This window comes from Calidris pugnax, unplaced genomic scaffold (genome assembly GCF_001431845.1).
Source record: "Calidris pugnax isolate Ruff unplaced genomic scaffold, ASM143184v1 scaffold58, whole genome shotgun sequence".
Classification (NCBI taxonomy): Eukaryota; Metazoa; Chordata; class Aves; order Charadriiformes; family Scolopacidae; genus Calidris; species Calidris pugnax.
Window position 1 is genome coordinate 739,231 of NW_015090868.1, and position 20,876 is coordinate 760,106.

The 20,876-nt window shown below is 40.1% G+C and overlaps 1 long non-coding RNA gene across 3 annotated transcripts; it reads right to left on the minus strand.

Annotated features, from left to right (window-relative positions):
- Positions 1 to 562: 562 nt before the first annotated feature.
- LOC106890069 lies at positions 563 to 20,488 on the minus strand. Of its 3 annotated transcripts, XR_001412465.1 has the most exons (6): positions 20,107 to 20,488; positions 15,002 to 15,156; positions 11,734 to 11,813; positions 9,279 to 9,357; positions 5,026 to 5,133; positions 563 to 1,950 (listed from the first exon to the last, which is right to left on the minus strand). It is a non-coding gene; the product is annotated as an uncharacterized LOC106890069 (long non-coding RNA). The 3 variants fall into 3 exon arrangements; XR_001412467.1 differs by lacking the exons at positions 15,002 to 15,156; positions 20,107 to 20,488 and adding an exon at positions 13,171 to 13,423; XR_001412466.1 differs by lacking the exons at positions 15,002 to 15,156; positions 20,107 to 20,488 and adding an exon at positions 12,651 to 13,423.
- Between the last annotated feature and the right edge of the window lie 388 nt (positions 20,489 to 20,876).

Genomic DNA, 20,876 nt, shown 5'->3' on the forward strand with positions numbered 1-20,876 from the left:
TGGGATGCACAAACAGGAACTTAAGCAGGAAAGTTTAGTTACTGTGGATTTAAGACCAAACTTGGTTCTGGATATACTTGGTCAGATTTAACCTCTGTCTACCCAGGATGTGCTTGGTTATTTCTGCTTGAACTTTGCTGAACGGGATGAGGAGTGATATATTTGTAGCCTGCTAGGCTCATCTGGACTTGCGTTTTAATAAAAGCTAAAACTAAATTTGAAGGGCGTACAAAAGTACTTTGTATTGATTCTGACAACTGTCTAGTTCCTGTTATGAGAAACAATGAATCGGTTTCCTGTAAGCCTTGTCAGTTACACTGTAGACCTCTGTCCTCTGTGGTCATGCTCAAGGGTGAAGTTTTAGTTTGTTCAGTCTTACCTTACGTGTGTGAGGTTTCATGCTTGATCTGTGCTGCCATGTGCAGGTTTTCTAAGTCTTGTTTTTCTTGGGTTCTGTGCTAGTTGATGGTATTCAGTGTAGATAATTTCTAAATGCTGCCTCATGATTTCCTGAAGTAGTAAACTTGTTTCTTAGAATTAGGATTGGAGTTTTCCTTCCCAGATTCATTAGGCATGCAATAAATGGCATTAAATTCTGTCTGTTGTTCTGTCCATAAGGATTGTGTCAGAATTACAATTCTCTTCCAACCATAATGATCTGATTCCATAAGATCTTTTGGAGTCTGCAGTCAGGGTTAGCTTTGAGTATTCTGCTTTTTTTTTTTTTTTTCACATCAATTGATGCTGAAAAAGGAGCCTTGAAATATTTTCACTTATGAAAACTGGCAATTAGTTCCTCTCCTTTCTGAATTAACAGCCTATGATTACACTCAAGGCCCTTTCTATTTCACGGTAGGTCTCATGCCCTTGAAGGACCTGTCTCAAGACACTTCAAAAATTAAGTGTGTTCCTTTGAGTCATCCTCTGTGACTCCCTCAGACTTGTTTAGGTTTGTTCTGGCATTACTACTCTTCAGCTTCATGCTGCGCAGTTGGTGATAAGAAGTACCATTAAATCCTTATGACTCGGTCCACATTCACAAATTTGTTCTAAAATGTTGCAGGCAGTGTTCCTTGTTCACTTATCCTTAGTTCTCAAAAACTTTGGGAAAGTGAACTCTGTCACAGAGAAATCATTCACTGGGCTTTTGCAATGCAGCCTTCACATTCTCAAAGGCTCCTTTTGTACTTGTTCATTCCTTGGGCTTGCAAACTCTTTTGCAGGACGCCTGCTTCTGATTGATTTGAAGAGGTTTGAATATTCTTTTGTCATATTGCTCCTTAAGCATTTCTGCTGCTTCAGTATCATACAGATTTACACTGGGTTCTTTGTTTTCACTTTGTTTTGGTGTGACTTGCACTTACAGGAAGATAGAATCATAGAATCGTTCAGGTTGAGAAGAGACCCTTGGGATCTTCGAGTCCAACCATCTACCCTACTCTACATAGTCCTCCCCTACACTATGTCCCTCATAGAGCTTCACTGTGGAGCACATTCACAGCTTAGAAGTGCTACCATTTTTGTGTGTTTTGATTTGCCCATGAGACTGATTAAAGCTTGTCTTTTAAGCAACATTTTGGCAGTTTACTGGTAGTCCATGCTGGTACTTTCAAGTAGTTTCATTGCTTTCCTCTTTATTTTTCCTTTCTTAAGGGGAGAAATTCGCCTTAAACTTCAATTAAGTTCAATATAAAAGTGTTTTAGGATGTACTTCTTTCCATCACTGACAGCTGAATTTTTGTTTTCTATCAGTCTCTGTTGCAGAAGATAAGATTTTCCACACACATATATATATGTTTGGGTTTTTTTGTAATTCTGTGAGGCAGTTCTGTACTTCTGAAACATCTGGTCAGAAAGGCTGATGAAGAAAGAGGGAACCCATTCTACACATGGTCTGATATTCTGGTTTCACACAGCACAAATGGATTCAGTTTGCTGGTTTTAGTACATCTAGAAAAAGAACAAGAATGAAAAAAAGTACACTTGAGACTATGGTGAATACTTAATGTTCTTCAGGGAACTGGGCAATCTTAAGGTATTTTTCTTTAAAAATGAGAAGAGCTTTTTTTTCTGTAGAACTGGTTTAATAAGAAATCAAAGTAGAGTTTGTATTTTAAATCAAAGAAGTATCAAATTATTTCATGTGTCTGTAAGGCTTATGACTTTTTGTGTTTGACTGTTACCACTCGATTGGGGCCACTATTCTGTGCTGAAGGCTCGTTTTGAAGAAACGCAGGTTGGAAAGATAAGTCACGTGAGAGTACTCTGTTCTATGACTTCTCACGAGTAGTTATAATAAGAAATCTCTTATCGATTAATTTCAACTTGTTTCTATTCCATCTTTAGGCTTTTTGGCATATAAATATGTCAGTTCAGGCATTATTCACCTCATTAATTTTATCATATAGCATGTTAAAGTAGTGAAGCAAAACAAGGGGATTAGTGTTAGTCTTGGAATATGAAGTAAGTCTAAATCTGGTAACTTTACTGTTGTAAATTACCTTATTCACCCCGACCACCACCCCGTGGGACTGTGCACTTGGGGCTGTGCAGTCCATTAAGGGAGAGCTCGTTTGTATGAGTGCTGTCCTCTAAATGAAGTTATAACTTTGTAATATTCCCTGTTATTACTTATTGGAAAAGTGAAGACTAATGGAATAAAAATAATCAGGTTTGCTGGAGAATAGTCAAGGGCTAACTAGTTGGCTTCCACCATCATGGATTTGTATTGACTGGCCTTGTTATGGGGTAAATGACGTTAAGCCAAATTCTGTCATTTTATAAATGTTTGTGTGTATGGTTTGTACAACAGGGATTATATGAGAGTTTTGGGGGAAATAAAGATGGAAGAACACTGTAATATAGCTTTAAATCCATAGATTTCTGCTTATTCTGGCTATTGATTCAAATTTAGGAGTGTTGCTTTGGCTTTTCAGTGACTTAATCTGCAAGAGTGTTGAGTTTGTTCAGCAAGACTAAAGATTGTCAGAAGGGGGAATATTTTCCTATCAATGTATTTATTCTGTGTTTTAGAAGACAGTTGAAAAGAATTATATTTCCTACTTCACTTCCTTTTAGTAAGTTGTTACAACTGTTGAGACTCAACGATCAAAGGAAACACAGATAAAAAAGCTGAAGAATGAAATGTACTTTGGGAGTAACATGGTTCTGTACCCAGGTCTACACACAACAACTTTGTTTTCTGTTCTGTGTGAGGGTCTGGCGAGATTTAAAAATGCTTATTCTTCCCCTTTTTAATTTTTTTTTTTGGATTGGAAACAGTTGTTGGGGGACCACAAGTTTGATACTCCCCAAAAGTTTTAGTTCTGAGGAGTTTGGCAGTATCAGAATTTGCATGACGACTACTACTTAGTAGTAATACAAATTTATGATCTCCAAGGTTTGTACTGATTTGTTTTTAAGAAGGTAAAGTGTGGATGCAGGTATTAATTAATGTTAAAGTTAAGTTTATGACTCTTTGTGGCTTTACATTAACAAATCACACTTATTGATCTTCAGTAGGAAGCTTGGAAGCAATACTGAAGTAATAACAGGTACTTGTTGTCCTAGTTATTCTTTTGAGTTGATGGTTAGTTGCCTGCATCTTCCTTATTTTTCCTCCTGCCTTCCCATAACATTACAGTCATATTCAAGATTCTTGAGTTCATTCAAAGAGCAAAATAGCAGTCGGGTGAGAATATGGGCTGAATGCACTAAGAAACAATGAGTGTGCATCCCATGCGTCCTGGTTTGGATCAATGCAGGCAGACATTTCTTACAAAACTACACTTCATGAGATGGAATAATCCTCTTTTCATGGTCACTAGATATCAGATCTATGTAGACCACGTGTCCTTAAAACTTTCTGCACTTGGTTTCGGAGGCATCATCTCACATTGGATTTTTCCACACATCAATACTTTTGCTTATCTAAATAAAGGTAAAAGCTGCATGACCTTCACTGACATTCATTGCTGCAAAGAGAGCCTTTTCTGTTCAGTGGACTTTGATGTAAAGATCAGAGATTTCCTCACATGCTTTGATATTTAAGTTCTACAGCTTTGACTCCATGCATAAATGCTGAACACTATAATACTGAAAACATTCATCCTCTTTCAGATTAAAAAAAATAGTATAGAAGCTGACAACAATGACTTGCAACCCTCAGATTGTATTGTATGTGTGTACTGTAAGACACAAAGTTAATTTAATTCACCTGACATTCTAATGAATGTATTTTAACTTAAATGAACCTTACTAAAATCATAAGCCAGAGGAATTGGAAATAGGCAGAGTCTGGGAAGAGCATTGTGCACACAACCAGGGGATGAAAAAATGCTGGGAGCTCCTGCTTTTAGCATTGCCTGGGTTTGGAGACCACAGGTTGTGCAGATCCCTGGTTTGTCTAATGCGGTGGCAGGCGAGGTCATTTTATTTCCTTCTTAGTGGTGTATTGCACACCAGAGCAGAGGTGGTATGTGGCCTATGATTCAGAGTGTTTTTCAGACTTTCTCCTGATAAGTGAAGGGATTACGTGAAGGTAATTTGGGTAAAGGATTTTGGCTTGGGTTTTATAGTGCTCCTGCCACAGAGTCTTATTACAGATGACATAGGAAGATGGAATCCCAGCTTCTGTTTGGCTATATCATGATCTATGCCTTAAAAATAGAAAATTACCTCATGCAGTTTGGAAAGTGAAAGAAAATAAATAGCAGCTCTATAGAAAAATTTCTCAGCAAGCTACTTGGAAAGATTGCTAACTCTAATGTTCTCAGGATTTTAGTAATGGATCCTATTAGGTTCATCACTTCATTTTTTTCCCCTCTGAAGTGTAAACATAAAATACATACAACATACTTTATTGGTAAAGTAACTAGAAGGGAATAAAGCCAAGTAAAGCATACAGAAGGATGCAGTCTGTTTCCAGAAATAATGCATTCTCTCCCACATACTCAGACTTAAGATAATGATTTCAGGTCCAGTATGGCACAAGCTTTTTAGAATTGCTGGTATGCTGTGACATACCATGATTTTTTTTTCCAGATACCCATGGATTTCCTCAAAACTTCTGGTTTAGACCTTGCTGCTGCTGCTCCACTTTGCAGATAGGTTATGGCCTCTCTGTCCTCTGTTCTGCAGTATAAAAGGAAAAAGTGAACAAAAAAAAAGAAATGAAAGATAAAAAGAAATCAGTAGAAAATATATATAAAGAAAATAAAAAATCTCTTCTACTGCTCTACATGAGATCTGTGATTTTCATCTAGATATACTGCTACCAAGAACAGCTGTAAAGAGACAAATAGGTATAACGATAGTCATATGTGCAATAAAAAAATTTTAACTTGATGATGTGTTTTTATAGTAACAGTAATGTGAAAATTATTAAAAAGCAACCCCAAGAACTATAAGATGACATGAAGTCCCTCCCAGATTCAAGCCATTGCTGCTTCCTATACTGTATAATGAGTATGTTTAGTGGAACTGCATCAGCTGCAATCCTCCCAATTGTCCACTGCTCCTCATTTGCATGTCATTGATGGCAGGGCATGAATCATTTTTAGCCTTATCACAAAGATGCTGCCAGGTCAGTATTTTCATATCATTTTGGTGCAGGGAGAGCAGCCCAGGTTTGGGTGTCTTAGCTGTGGGTTGTTTCTTCTTCCTAGTGTTGGAGATGTAACAGCAAAGTGGTCTGATTTCCACCTGTATCGTGTTAAGGCTGAGAAGTGTCACTGATCTGAGCTAGGTCCTGTCTGCCCTCTTGATCTGAGCTGGGAAATGATGGTTCCATCTGCTGTGGTTCCTCTCCAGCATTGTTTTACCTCATGTGCTAGTTAAAGGAAACTAATTATACAAATGAGTAACAGACTTCTTTCTTTTTTTTTTTTTTTTTTTCACTCCTACCAGGGTGCTGTACCTCTGGCTTTTCTTCCAAGCTTCTGTTTCATTGCTGTATCCATTTTGATTCACAGTAAGTATGTAATCTCTTCTCATCTGACTGAATACAAGAGACTGCAGTGTGTTGATTGACTGAGTCAAAGCAAAAAGAGGATCTCAAGGTACTTCTATAGGATGGTCCTATTAAGCTCTATGCCAAGTTTCTCAGATTGCCATGTTCTTCCCAGGCTCCTCAGGCTGCAATCTTCCTCTGCAGCAGCTGTGATTTTCTCTCCTCGTGGGGCTTCTTCCCTTTAACCAGTTTATGAACACTCACTAGATTTATTATGGTATTTGAGTTTTGTTGTTACTGTTTCTCAGAAATGCTGAACAAAAAAAAACATTTTAAACTGACAGAATATGGAGAAGCAACTGCTGTTAATAAATACTATGGGATATGTGTGTGTCATTTGAAAGAATTACAAAATTAGACAGGCTAAACAAAGTTTAAGATATGGAAAAATATTAGTTCTGCCTTGTAGCTATCTGTGTAACTGGTTAATACTTACAATTCCTGACAGTATTAAACTGATATTTAAAAATTACAAACATTTTTATTTTTTTGTCTTGCATGCCTACAGGCAGCATATTTTAGAGGTGAGAAGGAAGAGAAAAATTATTGCCGTTGCTATAATTCCATAATGAAGTTAGCACCACCTGGTTTATGTGCTAAACACGGTGCAGTCCGTATTTCTTATAAACTCTTTCTTTGAACTATTTGTTCACTTCTTTTGGAAATTTCTAGGAAAAAGAAAATGTGCCAAGAATTCGTAAAGCATTGAAAACTTGAGTATCTGTATTTATGCCATTAGAGAGGGGCTGATGGTTTTCCTTTTTGACTAGAATTATGACTATTAACTGAATGCAGCTTCGGCTATCGGATGAGTGCTTTCTCTCCATATTTGGATACAAGGTTTGGATATTAAATAAAAAGGTAAAGAAAAATAGTGACTGTATTATATACCCTCGTAAATATCCCATGTGTCTCAAACTGCTTCACAGTGCTATGAGTTACTATGCTGTCACTTCAGGAATTGTAAGCAGATACAGCATTAGGTACAGAGTTATTGACAGCTCCCGTGTAACCCTTGGACAGGGCTTGATTTATAGGGAATAAAATATAGATAGAATACTACCATTGTGGAATGGTGGGGTTTTTTAGAAAATTGTTGTGTTTTTTATTAAGTGAGATGTCATTTCATGTAAACTAGTGCGATAGAAGAGCTGCTCTCTCAGCCCTCTCTGGCTTGAGACCTATCAATTAGAATTTGAAATGGCTGCTCAAACCTAGGTAGCTTTAAAACTTCCAGAAATGAGACATGCAAACTGAGCTGGAAGTCACAAGGACCTGTAAATCAGTACGGTAGATGACAAGCATTCTAGTTCAAATGTGGGGCAGGTCTTTGGGCAGTTTCACTAAAATTAAATGAAAATCTGCTTGTTTACTTCAGCAGAGTCAGGGCCCCCATTCTCCCAAACCTTGGTTATCTTTATGAGGTAGCTATTCATAACCTAATGTCTAAAATGAATTGAGGTCCTGTCCTCAGTCTTGCCTCTTGGTTATCTCAGGAGCTCACCTCACCATTCCTGCTCTGTGCTGTGCTACCAGGTGCCCTGGCACCGTCTGAAGGTTTGGAGTTATATAAAGTTGGGTTATTTATACATTTCTCACTAATCCTTGTGCTGTTAACCTGAGCTCATCTTTGATCTTGTTCAGCAGGGTGTCACAGCTTTCTAGCTTGAGTCATACCATTTCTCATGTGCTACCTTTGGTTTTCACTTTAAGAATAATGCTTATTCTTCCATGTAAGTGATCTGTCCTTCCATTGTGGTTTCTGTAGGTTGATCGTGAATTACTCCTGTTTCCCCACTTTTTGTTTTTAGGCAGGTCTGCCTTAAGAAGGTTGTTTAATATCTTCCCAATATTTTGTGTATGTTGGTGTGATGACAAAGAGAAAAAAAAACTTCTTGCAACTTGTAATCAGAATCTTCAAAGTTGTCATAGACAGTGATTTAAGTGCCTTTGTTTTTATTCTGTGAGACTTTTACATAGTTTATATATATTTCTATTGCCTTAAGATTTGAGTACATGCTGGATTGCTTGAGAGGGTCTTGCATAAAATTCAGTAGTGAAAAACACTGTTGCCATTTTCTTGTGGAAAAATAACTTAGAGGTGAATATTTCATGTATTGAAAAGAGGGTGGAGAGGAATTTATTTTTCCTTCAAAGTAAATTATTTTCAGTTGTCAGATTTCAAAGCTCCAAGTTAGAATATCACATGGATCATCTGTTTGCTTATATTCCCAGCTGCATTTCAGATACACTCTGGCAGAATTTCTCATGCTAGATTCAATAAATTGCATGTTTTGAAGTAATTGAAAATAAAGATTTTGAGGGTAGAGTTTTTCAGAGGTATTCAGAGCTGGGTTCTTTCCAGTCTTTCTGAAATCAGAGTTTTACTGTTGATGTCAATAGAGCAAAATTTGACCAGTGCTGAATAGTTTGAAAATCCCACTGTTGGTTACTAAAAACAAAACCATTGGTATTCCTTAATCTCTTCAGGAGGCAGGGCGTGCTTCGTTCAGCCAAGTAAATTGGATTGGCCACACTGAAACTGTTGATAATGTAATTCCATACTTATATCACGAAGCCAAGAGGAAAAATTATTATCCTATAGGTACCGATTGAAATATAAACCACACAAATGTAGTTGTAGACTGTCTTTCAAGAAGCTTTAATCTGTGTCCCATGTGTCGTCAAACAGAACCATTGCACAATGGAAGCTGTCTTGCAAATATAAACTATTTCAGTAGATGGGAGTTTGATTTGAGGAAATTGTTTTTGTTAGTTACGATGCAGTTCTTTTAAGAACCTGAGCTAGTCCTGTGTAATACTAAACTCCCTGCTTGGATTTTGTTTCCTAAAATACAGCTCTAGAGATCGAGTCACTATTTAACATGAAATAAACTTCCATAAGTCCCAGAGAAGATAAAATTCTAGTGAAGTGTCATATATAGGTTTTTGAAACCTAATGAATTGTAACGAAAAGGCTTTTTGTCTTTTGAAGGCAATGTTAGTGTATTAAATCCAGGATATTTTGTATAAGGCAGGGACCCTGCCTTGTTCAAGTTGCAACACTTACATTACTGGTTGGCTTGAAAGGACAAGAAGCTAAAACAGAGCAAGTGGCAAAATGCTGGAGCATACCCTTGAAAAGCAAAACCACTGCATTGTATCTTCAACTAATGGGAAAAAAACACAGATTATTTTAAATGACCATAAAAAATTATTTTTGAAACCTAGGCTTCATTTTTTTCAGTTTTGAAAATCTGAAACTTACAGAAAGCAAGAGGACAAAGGAAGAAAATTATTGAGGCTTGCACCAAGGTGTCCATGAGGCCATGTAGGATCCAAACACACTGTTAAAACCAACTAATGGTTAATAATCAGCATTGAAATAATGTGGATTTGGTAAGATGGGCGTGGAGAAAAGACTAGTGGCTTTCTTCTCTTTGCCTTTATTTTGTAACTCAAAAAACCTAAGAGCTGAGACATTTGCTGAATAGTTGCTAGTAATAACCATATAAATCTCATTTTAGAATTACTGCAGACTTATGGCAGAGACTGGTGATTCTTTTATTATGGAGACAGGCAGCCCATGCACTGTTCTGTACTCATCTAATCTCCCAGCATACTGGGGAAAAGCATACAGGTACATTTTGTTCTGGGAATAATTTTAAAAGAGATTTTGAAACCATTAGGCTATAATCTTTCACCACTGGTATTCAAGACTGTACTAGTCTGCCTTCTTACTTATTCTTTTCTATGTACACAACACGTAGCAGGGGAAAGGGAAGAACACCACTGAGCTTTCCTTCTTGTTCCAGCATGAGAGCAGGGAACGTACCACCACCATACTGTAACTCTTAAGATGATTTTTAGCTGATATTGGAAGACGGCGAGGAAAAAGAACTGAATTTAAGGTGTCAAAAAAGCATACCTTCAAAGCCTTTTGTTACTAGAAAATAGGTCATTTTGTGCTATTTTTAAGGATACTTGTGACCATTCTGGTAACGACCTTATTGGCTTGGCGATATTCAAATTGCAATTCTATTAAAACAAAATAACACCTGGGTATGTTTGCTGTTAGAATGCGAGATGGAGGACAAAAATCTTACTGAACACTGAATTGAATGAAACACGTCTGGTCCTCATTTGTGTTCCCCGTGATCGATTATTTGGGCTTAGCAGCTCCTGGGGCTGCATGCAAATTCAGGCTACCAGAGCCCCTTCTTCACAACAAGCATGACAATTCAGTTAAGCTGCCTAAACTTTTTGTACCTTTTCCACGTTCCTGCTTGAAATTGGCAGGGCTTATGAGTGGTATCAGGTTGTCAGCACTAGAGAAAAGAACTGTTCCTTTTGTTCCCAGAATGAGTACAGCGTGAGCTTTCTCATCCGACAGCACAGGATGACTGGGATGAAGGGGAGGGAGAAGGTCCCATCCTTCATCTAATGCAAAAGCCACAAAGGACAACTGGTTTTATGACCCAGCACTAGACTTAGCAGAGGAGTTGCTGCTGAATCCGATGGCCACCAGTTTGTGCTGGTAATCTCTCAATTTTTTTCCTGTGAGGACAGTGCAGGGTAACAAAACCCCTTCTACTACAGAGCAAAGATTGATGCATGGTGTTCATTTGCTTGATTATATGTAGATATTTCTTGACCCTGTGCTCCCCAGAGGAGGTAGTAGCACCACGTGTATCTTCCTGTACTCATGTGCCTTTTTATGAACCAAGCAATCTGATTTATATATTTATTAGAAATATAGGAAGTCCCACAGTACATCTGGAGTACCTTATTCAACTGTTAAAGAGTAATTAATATATAGTTAAATGATCTTCACATTGGTAATCAAGATCAGAATGGCCAAAGAAGTATGAAGTTCTTGCTGTTAGAGTAATTAAATTCCATAAATCTATTATCAAGCTTTCTTTGTCCTACTTACCTAGAGACATTTCAGTCCTACACATCCCAAACCTTTGCTATCTTCCCATTCAACATAGTGCCTTATTCTGCGGGTGAAAAAAAACAAACCCAAACCTATCTGCTTCTGATAAGTCAACTAGAAAAAGCTCTGTCCCAAAACTGCTCCAAACAGCCAGGTGTCTGTAGCGCCCAGGAAGGGTGTGAAGTGGGTGTCTGGTTGCCAGTGTGAAGGTTTCAGCACACTGGTCATGCTGTTCCATCAGGGCTTTTGAAAGCTCCTGGTTGCAGCGCTGAATACGGTTTGCTTGGACAAAAATCACATTGAGTGCCAGATTGTGGAGGGAGTGGTTTTGGCTGCTGCTGAGATAATTAGTCTAATTCTGCTCTAAACCATTGTTTGTCCCAGTAAGGGGACAGGCTTCCTGTGCCTCCTCACACGAAACCAGCTCTTTGTGCAGCTTGTCCTTATCTGGCAGGTAGCCCCCTCTGTGCCCCCATCTCCCTTCCCAGAGCTGTCTCCGGGGATGTCTCCCCAGTCCTGGACTTTTAACGTGATACTTCACCTCCATCAGCATCTTCTCCAGCTTGTGCAAGGCTCCAGCAGAGAAGAGAAGGCGAGTAGCAGATTTAGTTAAATTCTCTCACTGTTTCATGCCCCTGCCAGGTCTTCTTCCTGCTGCTCACCTTCATCCCTCCTCTTCATCCGGTGAGACAGGGGAACCCACAATCCAGCTGCTCAATGGGCAGAACCCTTTGAAAACAAGCTGTATAGAACAGGAACCATACATATTTTTTAAAACACGTACCTGTTGCTCTTTTTACAAGCTGGTTGTAAATCGTTCCATTGTTTACCAACCCCATTGTGTGCTTTTCACATGGGCTCGCTCTGCAAAAGAATGTTTCTATTTAAATCTCTTGGCAAGGTGAAGCGAAAACCTGGCTTGCAAAATCACTTCTGTCCGACTGAGAAAAGGCTTTTTACTATTTTTTGTGGACGTCGGGTCAGGAATCCCCCGTGTTGTGTGTGTCCCCCCATGACAGCTGTGTGATCCGGCCCTGCTGTTTGGGCAGAGGAATGCCCCCCAGCCTGCTGGCAGCGCGGGGTGCTCCCGGGGCACCTGCACGGAGCCTCCCCATAAACCCCCCAAATCAGCACCTGAAGGAATGTGCTGTACATCAGCAGCGAGTCGCCAGCACAGTGGCTCCACTGTATCCCCGGTTAAGCTGCAACCAATATACAAACAGGGGGGAAAAAAGCCCGCTTTTTGTTTGTAACAAGCAGTGCATAGAGCTGGGGTGGATTAGATTTGTATTTTGAAAAGAGCAAAAATTTCAGGGGCTTTCAAACGCTTGGATTCGGTTCAGATCCTGCAACGGTGGAGAAAGTTTGCAGATCCAAATCCAGGCAATCTTACAATTATTAGATTGCTTTTTTCTCTATAACCTGCAATTCTTCTCATAGGTATGACCAAATTGTTTTCCCCCTTTTTTAAATTTAGGAAACAATTATAGCCATTCTTTCAAAAGTAATGTATTTTTTCTTGCACTCTCTTTTGAGTCTGCATTGTAATTACTTGTCGTATATTAACACTTAAGTTATCAGCTAGGATCCAAGCCACGTTCTGCTGAATTCTGCACACGCTTGTTGTGGTCGGGCAGTCTGCATTTTGGTAAGCTATTCAAATAAAATATACTCATAGAAGGAGACAAGTACTTTTCTCACCCAAATACAGATCACTGTAGGATCATTTGGCCCATATGATTCAGTGGGACTCGATCAGTGTCTGCTGCTCTTCCCATCCCCTGTTATACCATGGATCTTCATCAAATGTTACAGGTGACAGACCAGCACCTAGAAGGGTAACTGGTATCCGTGGCTCCCTTCATTTAGACAATGGGGTGATCAAGACAGATATTTCTAGTAAGATGAGATTATTCCTTGAGGTTATTCTTCTCAGACGTCCCGTATACTTCTAGCTGAACAGTTATCAAGAAATCAGAACAGAGTAAGAGCCAGAATTGGCCCAGCTGATGGATTTCACAGGATGATGTGGCTCCATTAGCAGGTTGTATGTGGTGTAATGCTCCTTTCTTTTATGCCCTGCAGCACTAGAGTGAGTGCAGACCAGACTGAGACACTGTCTTGTCACGGTAAAAGCCTATACATAGGAGCCTTTTTAAAATCACAGCCTATAAATTGCTTTTCCCCCCTTCCAATGTCTTCAAAACAGATAAGCTCTTACCGAATAGCTTTCATACAACCTTCTGCTTCTGCTCTCCAAAGAGACAAACAACAGAGCACAGGGTAGTGTCACCGTGAGTAATCCGTATCTCCCAGTGACTTGAAGAGCTTTCCTGACTCAAGATGTTTTCCTGACTCAAGTCCAGCTGTGTGATAATGCAGCCCCTTTTGCAGCCATTTTTACTGTGACATCTGAGTAGTTTGGAGTCTTGAATCTATTTATCTGCTCTCTGGTGGAGTGAGGCTGCACACAATCTACCCAGTTATAGAGAAGAGCTGTGGCAGGGAGGGAACCAGACTAGAATCTCAGCAATCACAGACTATCAAAACATTCCTCACCTTGTTAATGTTTTACTAATGGGGTGGATGCATTTTTCCTTTTTTTTTTTTTTTTTTTTGTGTGTGTGTACATTCCCAGGTGTCTTGGTCTATCACACTTTGAGAATGTGTAGGCTTAAAATCACAACTCGAGTTAATTCCCTGACCGTTTTTAGCTTGCTTGTTGCTACTACTGAAGTATCCTTTGATGCGTTTTGCGATGATTTAATTGTTACCCTTTCACAAAAGGTGAAGGAAGACAACAGAACATGCTGTTTTCAGCCCGTTATTCCCAAGATTTCACAAGAGCCAGCCTCTGACCCAGGCTGCATCTCCACCTTGGCAGGATGCTCTCTTGTGTGTGGGGAACCTATAAAGGAGTCCCACTGTGACATGATCTCGAGGTCACCACCGCTGCGGTCTCAGAACATCCAGCTCTGGATAAGTTATAGCCTCACAAACCTTTCATCTGGCGTATACATCACTGCTGCAACAATGGGGTCACAGTGATGTCAGCAGCGGAGGAGGTGGCCATAAATGTGACATAGCGTGTGTGCTGCGTGCCCTTAATGGTGACACCAGCTCCCACCAGGGACGCTGGTAAGAGTCTGAGGGTTCTTTTAAAAAGGTTAATGAGGGAAGGGAGACCCCAGCATTGCAACTGCATTTCAGAGTAACCCCTATCAGATTACTCATAGTTCTGGGGGGCGCGGGGATGTAAGTGAAGTGTTTCTCCAGGACCAGCTACATCCTGCTGCATTATTCATTGACACAAACTGGCTTACTTTAGCCTGAAAGACATGTAGGAGGAAAACTCGGTTCAGCTTTGTCAAGACATGAGGCTACCTTACATTCTAACACAACCAGTGTGGCTGTGGAGTTAGTGGGGGAAGGCTGTGTGTGGTTTTGGGGGGCGTGCACTCCTGCCACGTCACTCACGTGGGTGTCAGTGGGGCAACGCTCGTGTGTTCTTCATCTGTGGAAAATGTAACATTGAAAAAAAACAAGCCCCAAATCTTTAAGTAAAGATCTGTCTTTTAGGACACAGTGGAACAGGAGAAAGTTATGTACCGATCATTTTAACTTCTGAGATGTGAGCAGCGTGAGTTTTCTTTCGTTAAGAAGTATTTATAGTGCACATTCTGGTAAAATCCAGCTTCCTTCAGTTTTAAAGACCTGCTGTCTTTCTGAGAAACTCAGAAAAGCAAGGGCAGATCCAGCTCAGAGCTCTGGCTGATTCATGTCCAGCCCAGAGACACGGTCCATTTACAGACCACTACTGCAGCTTGCTTTATTCGAGTCCTCCCTGGAAGGGGAGAGACAAAGCCAGTTTGAAAGTGCAAAAGCTCTGGAAAGATGCTTCTATGGATTTTCTTTCCTGGTCCAACAGGATCTTGGCTAGAAGAGTCCAACGAGGAAGGGGGGTTACATGCAGCAGATATGGCCCCTGTCTGGGTTACTAGTAACACTTTTGCGTTGTTAGGCAGAAAAAAGAAATCTATCTTTTAATTTACCTGTTATGCTTTACTTGCTTTGTTTACTCATTTGCACTTCACTTTCTCAGTCTGGGCAGAGGAAGGAATTTCTCCTTTTTCATTCACGTTATTAGTAGCAGCATCCTCAGGTGTCTGTTTTCAGGGTGTAATATTTATTCATTTCACAATAAGTGCTGTTAAAATGAAATGGAAATTATTCATTTTATTCTGCTTAGGGTTTATTCTGCCTAGCGTTTAAATAATAGACAAAGTTGGACTAAATAATACCTTTTAGACAACGAAGCCCCTGCAAATATCTCTTTATATTATGTACTGTTACCCAAAGTCTCAGTGATGTGGCAGTCAATAGATACACATATCTACATCCACTTTCCTTACAGTTAAATAAACTTTTAAAGCAAATGCTCCATTAGCTCCTGACCATCAATCTTAACGTAATAATGGGGCTGTTTAAAGCCAGATAGGCTTTTCCCCCCTATTCTATTAAAATATTTACATTGTAATAACTCAGTAGGTTTTTTTTCAAAATGGAAGGCCCGTAAGTGGGTGAAAGTATTTTAAAGCGGGGTGAGACTGAAGGGACGTGACATGTTATTGAATTAAGGGCCTTAGAAGGTGAGGGCTGTGCAGTCATAAATTCCAGGAATGCGGATGTGACTCTCTGAATGTGTATATGAAGTTGACAGAGTTTGACAGCTACCATCTGTGAACAATAATGTATAGAGAAGCAGGGCTACATGATGCAGGCTGGAATGTACCTATCAGGCTCTGAGGACTATAACAATTTACTACTCATTATCAGCGACCGTGGTCATGATTAGCTGCAGGGGCTGGAATGAAACTTGGAAATTATGAGAACAAAGTTCCCCTTGTTAAAGCAGAGTAATTAGTTTAATACATACAAGGAGAAAACATGCAGGATACTTCCTTTTTTTTTTTTCTTTTTTCTTTTTTTTTCCTTTTATTAAGTGTTTACCATCCAGACCCTGCTCAGGAACACTAAAAAACTGCATAGCGAAAATGGATAGACTGTTACTTCTTTCTGCATCACTTGAAATATGAGAAAATGGCTATTTTGTATTCGTGCTCTTAACTATTCCAGGGCTTTCCTCAACTCTACAATATTTGCAGCAGAGAATGGCACAGACGTAATTATGTGATAACTGTGTTTATGCTACATTTGTTGATCAAAGCTCATTTTTTTTGGTGGTCTGTACTTTTCTGTATTCCATCAGAGTGTAGCATTTTGGCCAAAATATACCTTTGAGCCATAGCATGTTGTAAGGAAAATCTCTATTTCCAAAAAGGGGTCTTTGCTGTTTTCTCAGTAGTACTTATTACACACAAATCTGTGTTTTCACACAGCTTTATATTTTTTCTTGGTAAACACCATCGCGTAGAGTGCAGCTGGAGCCACAGAGAAATACTGTGAATTCAAGCACACTGTCTGTCAAGACCAAGCGCCAGCTTATTCCTTAGTGTGACTGCCATGGGTCAGTCTTGCCTGAAATCGTGTTTATAGAAGCTGAGAATCTGTCCCAGAAAATCAAGAAAATTATCAGATAAGAAAGAGAAAACATACTGTCTCCGTAATGCATATCTTAAAGCCCACAATAATATATATTCCCATTCTTTTCCTGCAAGCATTAGCTTTTCTCACAAAAATGACATCAATCCCAGTCTACACACGTTAGTCAATAGCAAACTCTGACAGCAGTTTTAGCTCCGACATCATGGTGCCCAGATTTCTAGGAAGGGCATTTGACTTTGAAAAACATCCAGCAAAAACAACACATAGAAAGAGAGAAACAGCAGGAAGTCTATTGAGCAAGAAAGATATCATCCATCCTCTTTTAATTGAAAGAGAAAGGTTAAGGTTGGTTTGAAAAGAATGTGTGAGCAGACAAGAAAAGTATAGTAAGCAGTTCCTGTGATAGATGGTTTAAATTTAGTTGTTTCTGCCTGGGGTGGGGGTGGCGGGGCTGGACTATGTGACCTCATTGGGTCCCTTTTACCACTGCTGTAATAGGAAAAGATGGGAGTTTTTCTCAGCTGGAAAGGTTGCATGTTATTTCCTTGAAGGCTTTAGAAAAGCGTACACCAGTGAGGGTATCAACAGATGACCCAAAGGTGTGTCTGTGGCAGTCACAGACGTGCACCTTGTCTCCTGGATAAACCACCCTACCCCGAGTTTGGGTTTGGGACATTTCTAGTACCCAGGTTAGCTTGGTGTGTTTTTCCTGCCCTGGAATGGCTGCAGGCTAAACGTGCCCTTGCAATGGCAAAGAGCTGTGGCAAATGGGATAAGGTCAGCCTGTTTTCTCTTGTGTTCCTCAACGGGACTGGAAATTTGGCTCACACCAGCCAATGCAGAGATGGCCTTGCTAGCAGATCGACATCTTTTTCCAAATCAGATTATGTTCAACTAAATAAAGTGGAAAGAAATCAGTTTAATGTTTCCTTCAACATCTTTTAATTTTTTTTCTTTGGACAAGCTGTATCTCAGAAATGGAGGAAAGATGTGTAGGTTAGATTTTTAATGGAAACAATTTATTTTTCAGTGGAGAAATATTTTTTTTTCTGACTAGCTCTAATCAGCAATGTAGGAAAGTGCAGTTTCTGAAGGGAATTAAGATACAGGTGACTGGTGTCTGTGTGGAGAGGGGCAAGGGTGTAATGATTCAGTGTTGCGATGACTCTTGTTGACAGGGATAAACTTGGGTTGGATCTTGTATAATTGGCAGGCAACTGATGGCAAACCATGGACCAAAATAAGTCATGCAGTAGTTGGGAGATATTAACTGGACCTTCTGGTCACTATTTACTTGGCTGGATTTGAGATAGTCTAAAGACAAACTGACCCTTTCTGGTCTTGTATCCAGTCACTCCCCAAATGGTTTGGTATTCAGACATCACCCATAGAGACACAGGCTGCCACATATCCAGTAACAAATATCAATCAGGGACCTAGAAGGGTCGTTGTATTCTGAAAACTTTACTCCCTGCAGATCTTTCTTAGCAGGTCCTGTTCTCTTGGTGTCACAGTTGAAACGGATGCGATATGCAAAGTGAGCCTTCTGCTGACTGTGGTGCCATTTGATGACGCACACAATCCGCTTTGTTCCTAGCCTGTTCAGATTTCAGTCGGGTGAGGGCAATTAATTCCATTAATTAGGCATCGTTATCACTTGTGTCTACTGTCTGTAAGAGAGAAAGCGTGCCTACACAACACAGGATGGACTCACACAAACCAGCAACCCAAATATAAATCACCCCGGGGCTCTGTACGGATGTTAGAGAGACATTGCTGGTGTGGAAAGCCCTTTCTACCTGCTATGTTTTTGGAGCTATTGTTATCTGTATTAGCAAGATAAAAGCTTGTTGAGGTTTACCATGCTATTTTGTGTCTTTTATTTTGCTGTGTGGACATTTCCAAAGGCATTAAAGCCTTTGAGACTATAGCAGCCTGTAAAAGAGAACCATTTTCTAAGCCTGCCTGTCTAATGCAGGTAATCTACTGCATTCCTTCAAAGCAGTAAAGAAAATAGCAATGGGACTGAAATTGCCTGCAATTTTCCTCCTAGCATTTTGTAACTGGAGTATTAGCATGTTATTTTACCTCTCTCTTTTATGTGGGAGCAGTTTCTGAGGCCTCGGGATCACATTTCTCTGAAAAGTCTTTCTTTATATGCTTTAAAACTTCAATATCACATCAAAGTTGGTAGAGCAGCTGCCAAACACTTTACTACCAAGTTACAAGTATTTCTTATCTTTACCAGCGCTTGTTTCTGTCCCCATCCCAACAAGCCAGGAGTGCAGTGGGACTGGGCAGTCTGACCTCATTCCCTACTATTGCTACTTGCTGGTTTTAAAATCTGCCGTCAGCCAGGAATTTGTCTTACAAGTTCCCCCAGCTCCTAGTTCCCCTTTGCATTCAAGCTGTCTTGTAGTGATTAACCAACTTATAAACACAGTAGGAATTGCTACCAGTAATGGGTCTAACCTAAAAAGATAGTAATCTTGAAGGGTTTTGTGGCTACTTCATGCCTGGCAAGTTCAACCTCAACGGCTTCCAGAGTTAACACATGAATTTCTGTAATGTGGTTTTGAGATATTCTTGGGTTGTTGGGATTTTTAACCTGCTTTATTGCTTTTGATTAAGCAAAAAGTTTCTGAAGATATTTTCAAAGTATGCAATACCAGTCCAACTCAGCAACTACTAAGTGATAAAATTTTCACTGATTTTCACTAATCCATATGTTACTTTGCCTCTATATTCCCATGACACAAAGCTGTATATCAGAAGACAAAAGGTTAGTTCTAAGGGATCGGTTACCTTATTGTTGCCTGGCCTTGCAAAATGTTTACTTTTAGTTTTACTGGAGAGTAATATTCTGTTCTACTGGATGCAGCTCTTTAAAATATTTTTATTTCTGTTCAAGATCTGATATAAACCTTAATCTTTGTGCAGGGTTCTAATATGCTGAGCATGCACTGATGTTTGGAGAGAAGTACAAACAGCTTTTATTCTGTGTAACTTTTATCTTGTTTAACTGAATAATTTCTAAGATGACTTTTGTCAGGTTTCAGGTACAAGGCAGACCTTAAGGTACAAATATTGTGGTTCCTACAGGGTTAATGTCTGGAGACATCCCCGATTACCCAGAAAATGGATTCAAGAGTAAAACCCGATGCGGTCCTTTTAATGAGAAATCTGATCATAAATAACAAAGCTTCGGCCTACAAAAATGGGGCTGGAAGAGCATTAAGCACCTCAGGCAGACAGGCCAGCATTAGCAGCGCGCCTGGGGTGCAGGACACACGCAGGCATGTTGCCCTGTCCCCATATCCTGGCTACTGGCTCCCTGCTTATCAATTAAGAGGTAATTGAACTTGACCTTCACTCCTTCTCAGAGGTCTGGATCATTGTCAGTCTCCGTCCCCTGCTGTTCTCAAAAGCAGAGCCAGCAGGGGGGGAGAAAATGAAGGCCACAAAATGTGTGCACTTGCCCGTGACCTTAATAAATTGACACCCACCCACCCCCCAGGCTGGTTATTGCCAGGCTGCCCCGCTGCTGAGTCGGCAGTTTTTGAGCCCCAGTTTAGAGGACTGCAGAGCTTACCTGTGGCTGTAATGGTTGGAGAATGGGACTGGTCTGTGAAGCTGTCCTGGTTTTGGACTGCCCCTTATTTCACCTAGCACAAGAGGGCTCCAGGGGAGGTCTGAAGAGTTGCCACAGCCCGTGTGACTCACTATAATAATAAAGGTTGACTCGGGCTTGCTTCCAGTCTGAGAGATAGGAGGTTGCATTCATCAGCAGCATAACAGCCTCTACCTTTCCAGCTTGAAGTGTTAATGAATCATTGGTTTGTCTCTGCTCATGGGGGACGTGGCATTCTAGCAACAGTCATTGGATCGGTTTGCTCAGGAAAGCTTTTATATTTCAAGAGGGGGTCTGTTCATGTTAATTATTCTCGCAGCTGGGACGGGAATATACAGGCTTAAACTCCTCTCACAATTCAGGGTTAGCAAAGGCCAGTGGTTATCAAGCAAATTTAGACTGAAGACCTCCGTATTTCGTAAAATAACAAGTACAGCTGTTTCCTTTTTTATTTTTTTTCCCCCTGAATATTTAGTGCTGTAAAGGATGGGATAAAAATATGTAAGCTCTTCTGGAAGCAGATTGCAGCCAAAGCCTCTTTCCTCAATCTGAATCCCCACATTAGTGGACAACAAAGAGGGGGTTTCTTGCTTGCTCTCTCTCCCTCTGGCCCTTTGAAGCTTGTTTCTTTTCTGTTCTATCACTCTGCTTTGAGAAAATAGGCAGGGAATGCCCTGTATCCATAGAAGGATGCAGTCTGGTAGCTGGAGGAGACTTCCAGAGGGAACAAG